Consider the following 14,011-nt stretch of genomic DNA (forward strand, 5'->3'; position numbering starts at 1 on the left):
CATTGCTCTTTCAATTTGAAGTTTCTGATTACTGTAATTACAAATTTACCGTGTCACGTTTATTATATAGTTTATATTACATTTTGTGAATGCTATTTTCAGTCTCCTTTACGATGAGTAAATGGAATATGTGTGGAAACAAATTCGGTTTTATATGAGTGTCTTTCCTTGTACAAGATCTGTTTGAATTAGGCAAGAAAAATACCACATTCACCCAAACTGTACAATGTCTGTGTCCGTTTCACCCTAGCAATGCAATGTGAATAGAATCACACTCGTATCTGTCATGACAAACTAATGCCTTATGTACAACAATCATTCATTTTGCATTGAAAAATCATTTTTTATTTTTTCAGCTACATGTGGTCAATTACTCTTTTTATGTTGCATACCTTCCTATTGCATCGAGGACTCTCATTTTTCAATAGTTTTGGGATACAGGTGGTTTTTGGTTACATGAGTAAGTTCTGTAGTGGTGGTTGCTGAGATTTTAGTGCACCCGTTCCTGACTGGTGTACACAGCACTCACAATATGTACTCTTTTATTCCTCACCCCCTCCCACCCTTCCCTCCGGGTTCTCAAAGTCCGTTACATCATTCTAAGTCTTTGCATCCTCACAGCTTAGCTTCCACTTACAAGTGAGAACATATGATACTTGGTTTTCCGCTGCTGAGTTTACTTCACTTAGAATAATGGCCTCCGGCTGCCGCCAGCAAATTGCTACAAAGGCTATTTCATTCCATTTTATGGCTGACTGGTATTCCACGGTGTATATATACCATATTTTCTTCATCTACTCATTGGTTGATGGGCATTTTTAATTGATAGGCATATGGTTGATGGGTTTCATACTTTTGCAATTGTGAGTTGTGCTGCTATAAACATGCATATGCATCTGTCTTTTCCATGTAATGACCTCTTTTCCTCTGGGTAGATACCCAGTAGTGTCACTGCTGGATCGAATGGTAGTTTTACTTTGAGTTACATAAGAAATCTAGAAGTTATTTTAATACAGATAATTGCAGTTAATTCTCCATCCAGTTTTTCACATTGGTTACTTACTACCACCGATTTGAGGCCATTTTTCATTTATATTACCCGATCATTTTATTCACTGTCACATTTCTACCAGTATATGCTTGCTTCCAAAGCATATCGTGAACAGTTTAAAATTCTCAAACTGTAATTCTTTGTTGAAGCATTTGTAAGTTTTAACACAAGCCCTTATATGATCTGTTTTGATTTTTAAATCATTTCTTCTATTTTACTTATATTTACGTTTCTTCTTGTGAGATTTAATGTTATACAAACTTTATAGATAGATGTTGGGAAGCTGTCACATGGTCTATTATGTTTATTGTGTTGTTTTAATAGACCAAACTCATTGATGAAAGAAAAGAGAAATCTTGATAGTTTTTTAATTATATAGGACACTTGACATAGAAAATTGAATGTTGAAAGTACTGCATCGTTGCATGTAGAGTGGTATGGATTCAAATGTTGAAAGTACTGCATCGTTGCATGTAGAGTGGTATGCGTGAATTACATTTGTAATGTTTGAATAGTGGATTACAGTTTTAACATGCTTTCACTTCATTTGGTCCTGTTAGGTAAGCAAGGGACCTTGTGTGTTGGAAAAAGAATTACTTCGGTGCAGCTGCCCTAGAGGAGCTGGGGGAGGGCGCTGGCCCACGAGGCTCATCGCAGACAATGTGGCGGCTATGTCCGCGAGCCAGGCCAGTCCCGCGTCCACAGCTATGGGGTTTTGCCCGCAGCAGGGTGGCCTGGGCTTGGCCTGCCTCGGGTTCTCTAGAAGCAGGCCCGCGGCCGGGGCAGCGGCAGAGGCTCCAGTGCGTCTCTCTCTTCCCCAGTCAGCCTGAGCCAGGGGAGGCCAGGCAGCCCGGGTGTCTGGAGCAGGGGTCCGCTGCCTGAGAATGAGAATTTTCTTCACCAGAACATGGAGACTGTTCCATCACCAGGAGCACAAAGTTTTCATTGTTGGGCTGGATAATGCAGGGAAACTACCATTCTCTACCAGTTTTCTTTGAATGAAGTTGTACATATATCTCCTACAAGAGGAAGTCATGTACAAGAGAGAGTGATTAATAATACACGTTTCCTAACGTGGGATATTGGTAGCCAAGAATCTCTTGGTTCTTCCTGGAACACCTACTATACTAACACAGAGTTTGTAATAGTGTGGGAAGTACAGAGAGGATTTCTGTAACTAGAGAAGAACTCTAAAATGTTAGTGCTTGAGGACCTGAGAAAAGCCTGATTGCTGAGTTTAGCTAATAAACAAGATGTTAAAGAATGCATGACTGTAGCAGAAATCGGCAAGTTTTTGAAGCTACCTTCTGTTAAAGATCACCAGTGGCATATCCAGGCATGATGTGCTCTAACTGGCGAGGGATTGTGCCGAAGACTTGAATGGATGATGTCTTGACTTAAGATTAGATCTCTACTGACCTCTTCTCATTGACTTTGTATAAATGAAGTGCTGGACTTTACCTGAAAGCTGCAAAAATTAATGGTTTAGATATATTTATAATAAACTGATTTAAACTTTTTCTATAGGAGGACAAATTGACTACTTATTTGAAACGAAAGATGGAGAGGGAGGAGGAAGAAGAGAAAACGGCCGGGTGGCAGCGGCTCTTCCCCTGGCGGAGGATGGACAGCCAGGACAGGAAGGTGGTGGTGTGCGACAATGGCACCGGGTTTGTGAAGTGTGGATGTGCAGGCCCTAACTTTCCAGAACACATCTTCCCAGCTTTGGTTAGAAGACCTGTTACCAGATCAACCACCAAAGTGGGAAACATTGAACAAGGATTTTTTTTTTTTTTTTTTTTTTTGAGACGAAGTCTTGCTCTGTAGCCCAGGCTGGAGTGCAGTGGCCGGATCTCCGCTCACTGCAAGCTCCGCCTCCCGGGTTTACGGCATTCTTCTGCCTCAGCCTCCTGAGTAGCTGGGACTACAGGCGCCTGCCACCTCACTCTGCTAGTTTTTTTGTATTTTCTAATAGAGACGGGGTTTCACCATGTTAGCCAGATGGTCTCGATCTCCTGACCTCGTGATCCGCCCATCTCGGCCTCCCAAAGTGCTGGGATTACAGGCTTGAGCCACTGCGCCCGGCCCTGAACAAGGATCTTATGGTTGGTGATGAGGCAAGCGAATTACGACTAATGTTAGAAGTTAACTACCCTGTGGGAAATGGCATAGTACGAAATTGGAATGACATGAAACACCTGTGGGACTACACGTTTGGAGCAGAGAAACTTAATACGGATACCAGAAATTGTAAAATGTTACTCACAGAACCTGCTATGGACCCAACCAAAACAGAAGACTGTAGAGGTAATGTTTGAAACTTAGCAGTTTTCCAGTGTGTATGTAGCCATCCAGACAGTTCTGACTCTACGCTCAAAGTTTACTGACCGATGTAGCCATAGACTCTGGAGATGGTGTGACTCACATGCCCAATAGATGAAGGTTTTTCTCTCCCTCATCTTACCAGGAGACCGGATATTGCTGGGAGGGATATAAATAGAAGCAGGTTGCTTCTATTGCGAGGATACGCCTTCAACCACCCTGCTGATTTTGAAACGGTTCACATGATTAAAGAAAAACTGTTACATTGGATATAATATTGAGCAAGAGCAGAAACTGGCCTTAGAAACCACAGTATTAGTTGAATCTTACACACTCCCAGAAGGTCATGTCATCAAAATTGGCAGAGAGAGATTTGAAGCACCAGAAGTTTTATTTCAGCCTCACTTGATCAATGTTGAAGGAGCTGGTGTTGCTGAATTGCTTTTTAACACAGCTGACACTGATACCAAATCTGAATCCTACAAATACATTGTGCTTTCTGGAGGGTCTGCTATGTATCCTGGCCTGCCTGCACGGTTGGAAAGAGAACTGAAAACACCTTTACTTAGAATGAGTTTCAAAAGGTGATGTGGAAAAACTTTCTAAATTTAAGATCCGCATTGGAGACCCACCCAGCAGAAAGCACATGGTATTCCTGGGTGGTGCAGTTCTAGCAGATACCATGAAAGACAAAGACAACTTTTGGATGACCCAACAAGAGTACCAAGAAAAGGGTGCCCGTGTGCTGGAGAAACTTGGTGTGACTGTTCAAAAAACTCCAAAGCTTGTTCCCAACATACCCATGATGCTTTCTTTTTTCCTTTATTGCCAATCTTTGAACTCATTCAACTTCAGGACATGGTAGAGGCCTCTCTGTGCCTTTTAGACTGGAAAGGTCAAGTTTTATTCTGGTGTCTTCGGGAAGCTTTGTTAAATTTTTGTTAATGTGGGTAAATCTGAGTTTCATTCTACTGCTTCCCTACATAGACAAGAGGACTAGGATCCTGTCCTTGTTTCTTTTAAGTAGGCATTTAGATCATTCCTGTAGGCTTCCTATTTTCACTTTACTGCTCTAATGTTGCTAGTTGTAATCTTTAGCACACTAGGTAGCATGCCTTTATTACCATAAGAAAAAATCTTTTAACAGGAGCTTTTACATATTACTGAGATGCGGGGTGGTTCGGGATGGGTGGGCAGCTGCTGAACCCTTTAGGGCATTTCCTCTGTAGTGTGGGGCTTTCAACTGTACTGCTGCGGCTTTAATTACCTCAAAGCTTCTCCTGTGAACATCTTAGGGAAATTTTAGGTTCAAAGCTAAAGTGTTTTGGGGTGATTTTTTGTTGGGGATGGGTGACAGTGGATGGTCTTCTGATTTTTGAGGTTTTCTCACTGGAGTACATAGAGGAACTTTATTTACTGTACTTTGATTTGACAGGTTTTCTTCTTGTGCTCCGCCTGGAGCTGTTTCCATATGATATAAAAAGCACAAGTGTAGTATTCCATTACTATGTGGCTTAGGGATTTGTATTTTAAAATCAACCATGTTAGCTGGGACTAGACTCCCTACAATCTACTAATGGAAAAGTAACACTTAAAAATCCTTTGGCAATTCAAATTACAGGTTTAAAAGTGCTTAAGATCTGGTGTTTTGTTAATGCTTCTGTTTATTCCATAAGCATTAAGGTAACCCATTGCCAGGTATCATCCTTGCAAATTATTCTTTTATGTAACTGACCAGTGCTTAATAAAGGAAGCAGGTACTTTCAAGTAGTTACTGGCAGTAGGTTATAATTGGTTTAAAAATAACATTGGAATACGGGACTTGTTGCTGGTTGAGTAATTTTCATTAGTTTTTTGTTTGTTTGTTTTGATTTGAAACCTGAAGTAGAGTGAAATTTAAAATGTTGGCCAAAAAAAAAATCAAGATTTAAATTTTTAATTTGTACTGAAAAACTAATCATAACTGTTAATTCTCAGCCATCTTTGAAGTTTGAAAGAGGAGTCTTTGGTGTTTTGTAAATGTTAGCAGACCTTCCTGCCAGTGTCAGAAAATCCTATTGATGAATCCTGTCGGTATTTCTTGGTATCTGAAAAAAATATCAAATAGTACCCATACATGAGTTATTTCTAAGTTTGAAAAATAAAAAGAAATTGCATCACACTAATTACAAAATACAGGTTCCAGAAAAAAATAATTTTTTTCTTTTAAAGAAATGTTTTTAAACTAATAATGGCTTTGAAAGAAGAGGCTTAATTTGGGGGTGACTAAAATCAAATTATTGACCTGAGGATCTCTGTTTTGTAAGAATACATAATTAGCTTAAATAAGCAGTAAAATATTAGTTTTAATTCTGTAGCTTCTGTTAATAATGTATTTCTTTGTCTGTTTTACCTCAATATGAACAGATAAGTTTGCCTGCATGTTGGAGATGTCTCAGAACACATGAATAGCCCACACTAGATCTTGGGAATGTGGATTTTAGAGTCAATTTGGAATAAGTTCTTATATAAATACCCCTAGCCTTTTGAGAACGGGGCTTGTTAAAAGGATGCGTATGTAGGGTCAGTACCTGCTGGCAGTTGCGTTCAGGGAAATGGGATTGACTTGGGGATTGATTTGGCCTTTGGTCCTTTGGTCATAATTTAACAATGTGGGAGTAGAAGACAACAAAGGATGGAATGGACTCTTAAAGAGCATTTATCATTTGTCTCTTGAATGTAGAATTTGTTTTTGATTTCATAATTCTGCCTGTAAACATGACAGTTAAAATGGTGTGTTATGTATATATGTTATAATTTAGAAATTCCATTTTATAATGTTACTATTCCAAGGTGAAATAATGCATTTGAATTTGGTATTTGGGTGGAGTATTAGGTTTAACTGGAGTTGTTGTCAAGTATGAATCCCTCAGGAAAAAAAAAAAAAATTCTGTTTTCAAAAGCAGTCTGATTCTTCGCCCTTGAAACTATTGTTACTTAAATTTCCAATAATTGAAAATTCTAAATTTTTAAATTAGAATTGCCAATATTTTGACCTTTGAGAAGGGTTTCTTAGAAATATATTTAGTAATGTCCCCAAGACATTAGTCTTAACATTTAAACATTTTTCTTTCAAACATGGTATTGGTTGTTCACTTTTATACAGTTCTGAGTACTCTTAATATCTGGAAAGTATCTTGAGAATAGTGGAAAGCTAAACAGTCTAAATTTAACATGAAATACTTCTTTTTGATTCAGAAAAAAATCAGGTTTTTTCAAAATCAAAAAGAAAAAAAAGCAAAGATGAAGTCTCACCTTCCAGTTTGCTTTCTCATTAGTTTTTCCAAAGTAAGTTATTAAAGCCATGATATTTTTCTCATAACGAATCCTCTCAGGGCATTGTGTAGCCTGTGGTAAGTACAAAGGGAGAGGAAGACATTTTGAATTTTCAGAGCTTTATTATCAGTATAACCCTCCCTAGTTGAATGTTGTTTTCTTGTTCCATTAAGTCAAAATACAAATCAGCACAGATACTCAGTTTTCAGTCTTTTAAAATGTAGTGTTACTTATGAAAAGTATTTTGGTTAAGGTTGTGTGTGTATTTTGTATACACCTCAAGTTAATGGCGTTGATTTATGTTCTAAAGAAAAGCAAATTAGACAAATATTAATAATATCCTTTGTTATAACCATAATGAGGTAAGTATTGGCATTGGTGTTCAGTGCCATTTTATACTTTCTCCCTATGTTCTTTATATTGTACTAACCAACCTCCTAAATCTTTGAGCTGCTTGTTAAAAAAAAAAAAAAAAAAGGAAAAGGAAAAAGCATGACATTGTGTATCGATTTTTTTGTTGTTGACCAAAATCACACACATGGAAATGTGTAATTCGACAGAGTGGAATAGCAATCAGATTCTCGGCTTAGTATTACTAATGGATAGGGTTGTACAATGAGCAACTATCAGATTATTCCTTTCAGTGATTCTCTTATGGCATCTAAATTAGTGAATAAATTATTAATCCATTAATCATGGATTCAAATTATGATTAAAATTATTAAATGAATGCTCAGCATTAATTGAAAACTGTTGTGTGAAACATGTCTACCCAGAAAAGTAACATTCTACAAATACTATTAAACAACTTAACTGTATTATTTTTAAGTATTATATGTCAAGCAGTTAAAGTGAATTTCAGAGTAAAAGTAAAGCATGTTTCTGAGGAACATGGATAATACCTTAATTTGCAAATTTCTCTTTTATTTTAGTATTTGGAATATAGTGTGAAATTTTTTCTCAATGTTGTATCTTCTATTATATAAATGCATTGTTTGGCAATTATAAAATGCAAGTGTTTCTCAAATTAATGTAAGAATTTGGCTTAAAAATTGATTGATACTTTTTAGATTGTAACATGACCCAGAACACTCCGTGTTTGCTTAGGGTATTTTTCTTCAGTGCCTGAAAGTCAAAGGTATTCCTGTCACAACTGGAAACAAACTGATCCTAAATGTGTTATAACATATTCTTGGGTACTCTATTTGTGTATCTTTCATGCCTTGAAAATCTGAAGGTTAATCCAAACTCACATGTTTTAGTATATTTGAGGGGGAAAAAAAAACTACTTTTAATAGCAGCCTTTTAAATTTCATGAAGAATTTGGTGAGGAATAATAGTATACACTTAAGTATTGACAAATCTTTGAAAGTTTTTTTCTATAAAATGGGAAATACTCAATATCTAAACCCAGGTCAGGCAGGGAGATCAGTATTTAACATTGTATGTTTTATATTTATAACGTTCAGAATGCAAGCGTAACATTTAATCTGTCCACATGGTTTTACAAAAGTAAATCTGAAATTACCAAGCTTTTCTCATGTGTTCTCATACTTTCTCAAATCACTGTGAAGAATTACTTGTTATCTATTAAAAATCTCCTTCACTCAAATCTGTATTATGGTTTCACCAGACAAATATTCTGTGATACAGCCCAGAAAATCCACACCTTTTGTCCTTTTTATTTTTTAATTTGAATAATCATGTGCTTAGTCCCTTGGATTGCTGCCACATCAGTTTAACATGGTATCAGCACATTCCCATGTCATCAAGGTGTTGGCTCAGATTTATTCTTAATTGGATGTTTGAAGCATGCACTACCTTGTTACAGTTGGTTTAGTGTCTGGATGGTTGACATGACACCATGAGATGATGTGGAGTTTTATACCACATTTATAAAACATGATTTTGTTTTCTGTCCTTCAAGGTAAGCACGAAAAATAAGTAGTATCTGTGTACTTGTACATAAATCCAAAATTATAGTTGGGAAAAAATTATATGTGGAAATGTCAAAAAAAAGAATTACTTTGGGTCAAGAAAGGTTAATTGATTATTATGACTTTTGATAAGTTAGCAAATTGGTCAAATCTTAGATTCAATTTTGGGCTAACAATAGTTCTATTTTAAGGTTTCAATGAGGACTAAATGAGAGAACTTAATAAAAATAAATTACATTCTATATATGTTTATTATGTCATTATCTCCTGACTCCCTTTGTAGGGTTTATGAATCAAGTCTCATAGAAGTTTAAATCACTTGTTAAATGTCACTTATTTCAGAATCAACAAGGACTTACGCTTTTTTATTTTAAAAACTGCTCTGTAAAATGTGGAGTAAATGATCAGTGCCATTATCCAGTCCAATGTGTTTGTTTTACATCAGAGAAATCTGAGTCACAGAAGGCTTACTGTATCAGCCCATGGCCAGGCCATTAGGTTTTGAGTAGGTCGGAAATTGTGATACCTTCTTTTGTATTTTGAGATGTATTGATATGTGAGTACAAAAATGATGATTTTGGTAACAGCATAAGTGTGGTAATCCAGCAAAATACATTATATTTTGAAACAGGAATATGACTGATTCTGAGTTTTTGTTTTGTTTTAATCTATGAGAAATATTGCATCTCACATTTGCCATGTTTAAAAATGTATGCATATATACTCAAACATTTATTTTTTCTCCTCCGAATAGCATCAGGTGCTGTTCAGAGGAGAAAAAAATAAATTAGTGAGTGAATATTTTTACAGGATTAATATTTCAATGTAATTTCTGAAATTAAAATGGTGTTACATAGTTTAGTTTAATCCATGCTTTCCATAAGAATTAACCTGTATGATTACGTTTCAAAACAAATAACCAAAACAAGATGAAAACTGTTTATTCTTGCAGTGTGTGACTGATCAATCTAAGTGCTAGATGCATTTTCTAGCATTCATTAACCTTACTCTCTTATAAAAATTCCTATGGGATGAACTGATAATTTGGAGCCTATTACTTGCACAAAAGCGCCACCACTTGCCCTGTTGGAAGAACTAGACATGCAGTTATGTGAGAAGTAAAATAATCCAATACGTCTTTACAGAAAATGTATTCTGAGAAGAAATAATGTTTTAAATTAAAAGTAAATTATTAAAGTATTCACCAACTGCTTTTCAATGCTTTATATAAACAACAAATTAGAATTGTTTTTATAATACAAATTTACAAATAATCGTGGGAAGATTTACAGAAAGCACCTTGATTAAATAGACTAACAATTATAAAGTGATATGAGAAGTATTTTACAATATATATTTACTAGTCAAAATATTGCCTTATAACTTATTATTCCAAACATAATTTGATACAATAGAGCAAATTTAGAGGAAAGCTTTATTCATATGAGTTCTCAAAGTAATTTTTATAAGAATCATTGGGGATTACTTTTGAAATTTTAAAAAAACAATGTGTTAAAATACTCATAAAAGGAAATTTATCATCTTAACAATGTTTAAGCGCACCGTTCAGTACTGTTAAGCATATTAATGTCACTGTACACCGTCTCCAGAACTCTTTTCATCTTGCAGAATAGACTGCGCTCATTATGCAACTGTTCATTCCTTTCCCACTCTCAGCTCCTGGCAATCACCCTTCTTTCTGTCTCTAACTTTAGGTACCCCATATAAGTGGAATTATACAGTATGTGTCTTTTTGTGATTGGTTTAACATAGCATAATGTATTTTATGTTGTATGTGTCAGAATTTCTGTCCTTTGTGAGGCTGAATAACATGCCATTGTATATTTGTACTACGTTTTGTTTCTCCATTCATCCGTTGGTGGTTACTTAATTGCTTCCACTTTCCTGCCATTGTGAAGTGAACACTATTGCTATTAGCATGGAGGTACAAATATTCTGAGACTCTGCTTTCAACACTTCTGGATAGATTCCCAGAAGTAGAACTGCTGGGTCATATGTTGGTTCTATATTTAGTTTTTGGAGAAACTGCCGGTTTTTTTCTTTTTCTTTTTCTTTTTCTTTTTTTGTTTTTTTGAGACAGAGTCTTGTTCTTGTTGCCCAGGCTGGAGTGCAATGGCAGTCACGATCTCAGCCTCACCATAATCTCCACCTCCTGGGTTCAAGTGATTCTCCTGCCTCAGCCTCCCAAGTAGCTGGGACTATAGGCACCTGCCACCACGCCCAGCTAATTTTGTATTTTTAGTAATGACGGGGTTTCTCCATGCTGGTCAGGCTGGTCTCTAACTCCTGAACTCAGGTGATCTGCCTGCCTTGGCCTCCTAAAGTGGTGGGATTACAGGTGTGAACCACCATGCCCGGCCACCATCTTTTCTTTATAAATTACCCAGCCTTCGGTATTCCTTTCTAGCAATGCAGCAAATTAATACAGACACCAGCCCCACCATCCTTCTTCAGGACTGTCCTGGGCAGGACCTGTGGTCACCTCCGCTGGCCTCTGTCATTGGCACCTGCATGGTGGGTCCTGGATTGACATCACTCACTCCGTTTAGTTTCCCCTGTTGGAAGGAAAGGCACCAAGGGCCTGCCCTACTCTCTGCTCAGGATCCTCCAGATAACTGGCCTCCAGCCTGCTTACTCTGGGCTGATTTCCAGTCCCCTGGGGCCCTGCTGTGCCCCCAGGCTGCTCCTCTGAGCTCAGATGGTTTTCACTTCTCTGGCCTGAGTCAGGGATGGTGGGTGGGGGCAGTGACTCTTTACTGGGTTCATTTGTTTAAGTGCAGGGTGTCCCTCCAAAAGGAGGGGCAACAAAGATGGGCACACAGCAAAGCTATGGGCATGTGTGCCACAGGCCAGTGTCCCTGGATGCCTTGTTTTGGGCAGGCCGGGGCTGAGGCAGGCAGCCTGACAGGCCAGAATGCCTGAGGCCCTGACTCTGAGCTTGTGTCCCAAGGGATGCAGTGAGCACAGACCTCCCTAGAATGGGGCCTGGCCCACTAGAAACCCAGCCCTGGCCCCTGCTACCAGCTTGTCCTTTCTCAGCCCGTAGCTCCAGCCAGATCTCCGGAGATGAGCGACCCTGATGACCAGCAAGGCCAGCCCAGCCCTTCTTCATCATCCTTCTCTTGCCCCGTGCAGCCTGGAAAAGGAGTGTGGTGTGAGGGTAGCCATGAACAGTCAGCTCTCCTGGGCCGAAGCCCCAGAAACGCTGCTCCAGGGCCCAGGCAGTTCCAGGGGCACAGCCCTCAGCACAGAAGGGCCCAGGCTGTGGATGTGGCCTGCGGCGGAGGGTGGAGGCCTGGAAAGGGCTTGGGTGATCCAGGGGATGTGTGGAGGTCTGTTCAGAGCCAGCTGGTGACCACCTGCTCCCAATCCAGCCATCAGGCCCTGCTCTGCAATGGGTTCAGCTGCCCTGTGTTTGCCTTCTGGGCCCCAGCTCAGGTGGGAGGATCCTGGCACACCTGCTGGCCATAGGCTGCCCTTCCTCCTCAGGCAGAGGAGATGCCCACTGTGCAGCCAGGAGCCAGGGTGAGCTGAGCCCCTACCTGCTGCCCCAGGGGAACCCTGCCACATTTCTCTTAGCCTAACTTAGCTGTGCATTAACCTCCCACCTACCCTGCACTAGGCTCACTGGGGCCCCCTTGTGGCTGCTCACGGCCTTGGCCCCTCAAGTGGGGCCCTGATGTCCACACCGCCTGCATTTGTCCTCTGTGGACTTTTGTTCTCTGTGCCACCTCCTTGGGTGGCACCCACCACTTGCTGTGCTGAGCTGCTTCTAAACCCCACAGTGGGCTGGGTGCAGTGGCTCACACCTTTAATCCCAGCACTTTGGGAGGCTGATTTGGACAGATCACCTGAGGTCTGGAGTTCAAGACCAGCCTGGCCATCATAGTGAAACCCCATCTCCACTAAAAATACAAAAAATTAGCCGGGGGTGGGGGCGGGCACCTGTAATTTGTAATTGCAGCTACTCAGGAGGCTGAGGCAGGATCACTTGAACCCGGGAGGCAGAGGTTGCAGTGAGCCAAGATCGCGCCACTGCACTCCAGCCTGGGTGAGAGAGCGAGACTCCGTATCAAAAAAAAAAAAAAACAAAAAAAAAACAAAAAACTAAACCCCATGGGGGAAGATTGCCTGTTTTTATTTATAGGGTCTTCCTGTTTCACGTGCAGAGCATCGCAGGACGCATCTGTTATGATGTGAAAGGCCCAAGGTCACTGGAGGCAAGAAGAGGGATCTTGAGAGGCCGCCTGGGAAAGAGAACCGAAAGACAGTGACAGCAGTGACAATGATGACAGCAGTGATAATGACGGCTCACACCTGTGTGCTGGACACCGTTCCGGACACTTCATACAAACCAGTGAAGAGAGTGGCTGTCAGCATGAGAAGAGTTCTGGGGACACGGGAATGTCTTACAATGGGGCTCCTTCCTCCACCTCCCCAGAAAGCCTTTGGTAGACCCCACAGCTTCAGGTACTTTCGGGTGAGTTTGCGTGAGAGTGGAGTGTGAGGCATGCAGGCCTGAGAGCAGGGGGCAAAGCCTGTCCCTTTGGGGTCAGTTCACCCTCACAGGGACACTGGGGCAGTCTTGGGATCCCCCATCACATGGAGGGAATGACCAGGGGCCCCCAGAGCTGGAGCACGGTGCCCAGGCCATGGCCGCAGCATGACCTGGGCCCTCTGGGGGTGCTGCTCCACCTGCCATGGCCCTCCCAGCACCCCTTGCTTTCCAAGTCCCACCCAAAGCCCCAGATCCCTCAGGTCTCCTATATCCCCTGTCCCCCTAAAGTCCCAAAGACTTCCCAAGTTCCTTTAGGTGTCTGGAGATTCCCCAAAGCTCCCCAGGCCCCCAAGGCCCAAAAGATCCTCCAGAGACCCCCCCCCTCAAGGCCTTCCCAGGTCCCTCAAAGATTCCCAAGGCCCCCCAGGCCCTTTAGGCCATCCTAAGGTCTCCTAGGCTCTCTAAATTCTCAAGACTCCCCAAGGATCTATGTGGCCCCAAGACCTCCAGGCGTCTCTGCATCTTCTAAACCTCCAGGAGACACCATCAGCTGCTGCCTCTTCTGGGATGTCCATGCTGAAGTCCTTAGGGGTGAATCCACCTGTTCAGCTCCTTGCTTCTTGCCACCAGCTATTGGTTGTGTGCTGACCTATGTTGTGGTGCTTTGGGTCACGTGACCACTAGGTATAGTCACATGGTGTCAAATGGGGCTGCCTACAGTACCACCATAGGAGAGATGGAAGTGAGTTCTGCAGCACCCCAGAGCTGGTCTGCAGGCAGGGAGGCCTCTCCAGAAGTACCCACGAAGCTGCCTGGCAACCTGGGTGTCCCCAGCATGGGCCCCTTTAAGCCTGCTCTAGGAGAACA

The 14,011-nt window shown here is 40.8% G+C and overlaps 2 pseudogenes; both read left to right on the top strand.

The window, feature by feature from the left end:
• The first annotated feature begins 1,935 nt into the window (after positions 1-1,935).
• LOC105498516 (ADP-ribosylation factor-like protein 5A pseudogene) lies at positions 1,936-2,483 on the top strand (annotated as a pseudogene).
• A 122-nt stretch (positions 2,484-2,605) lies between these two features.
• Positions 2,606-14,011, top strand: part of LOC139358678 (actin-related protein 2-like) — a 43,508-nt pseudogene continuing 32,102 nt past the window's right edge.

This window comes from Macaca nemestrina, chromosome 15 (assembly GCF_043159975.1).
Source record: "Macaca nemestrina isolate mMacNem1 chromosome 15, mMacNem.hap1, whole genome shotgun sequence".
Lineage (NCBI taxonomy): Eukaryota > Metazoa > Chordata > Mammalia > Primates > Cercopithecidae > Macaca > Macaca nemestrina.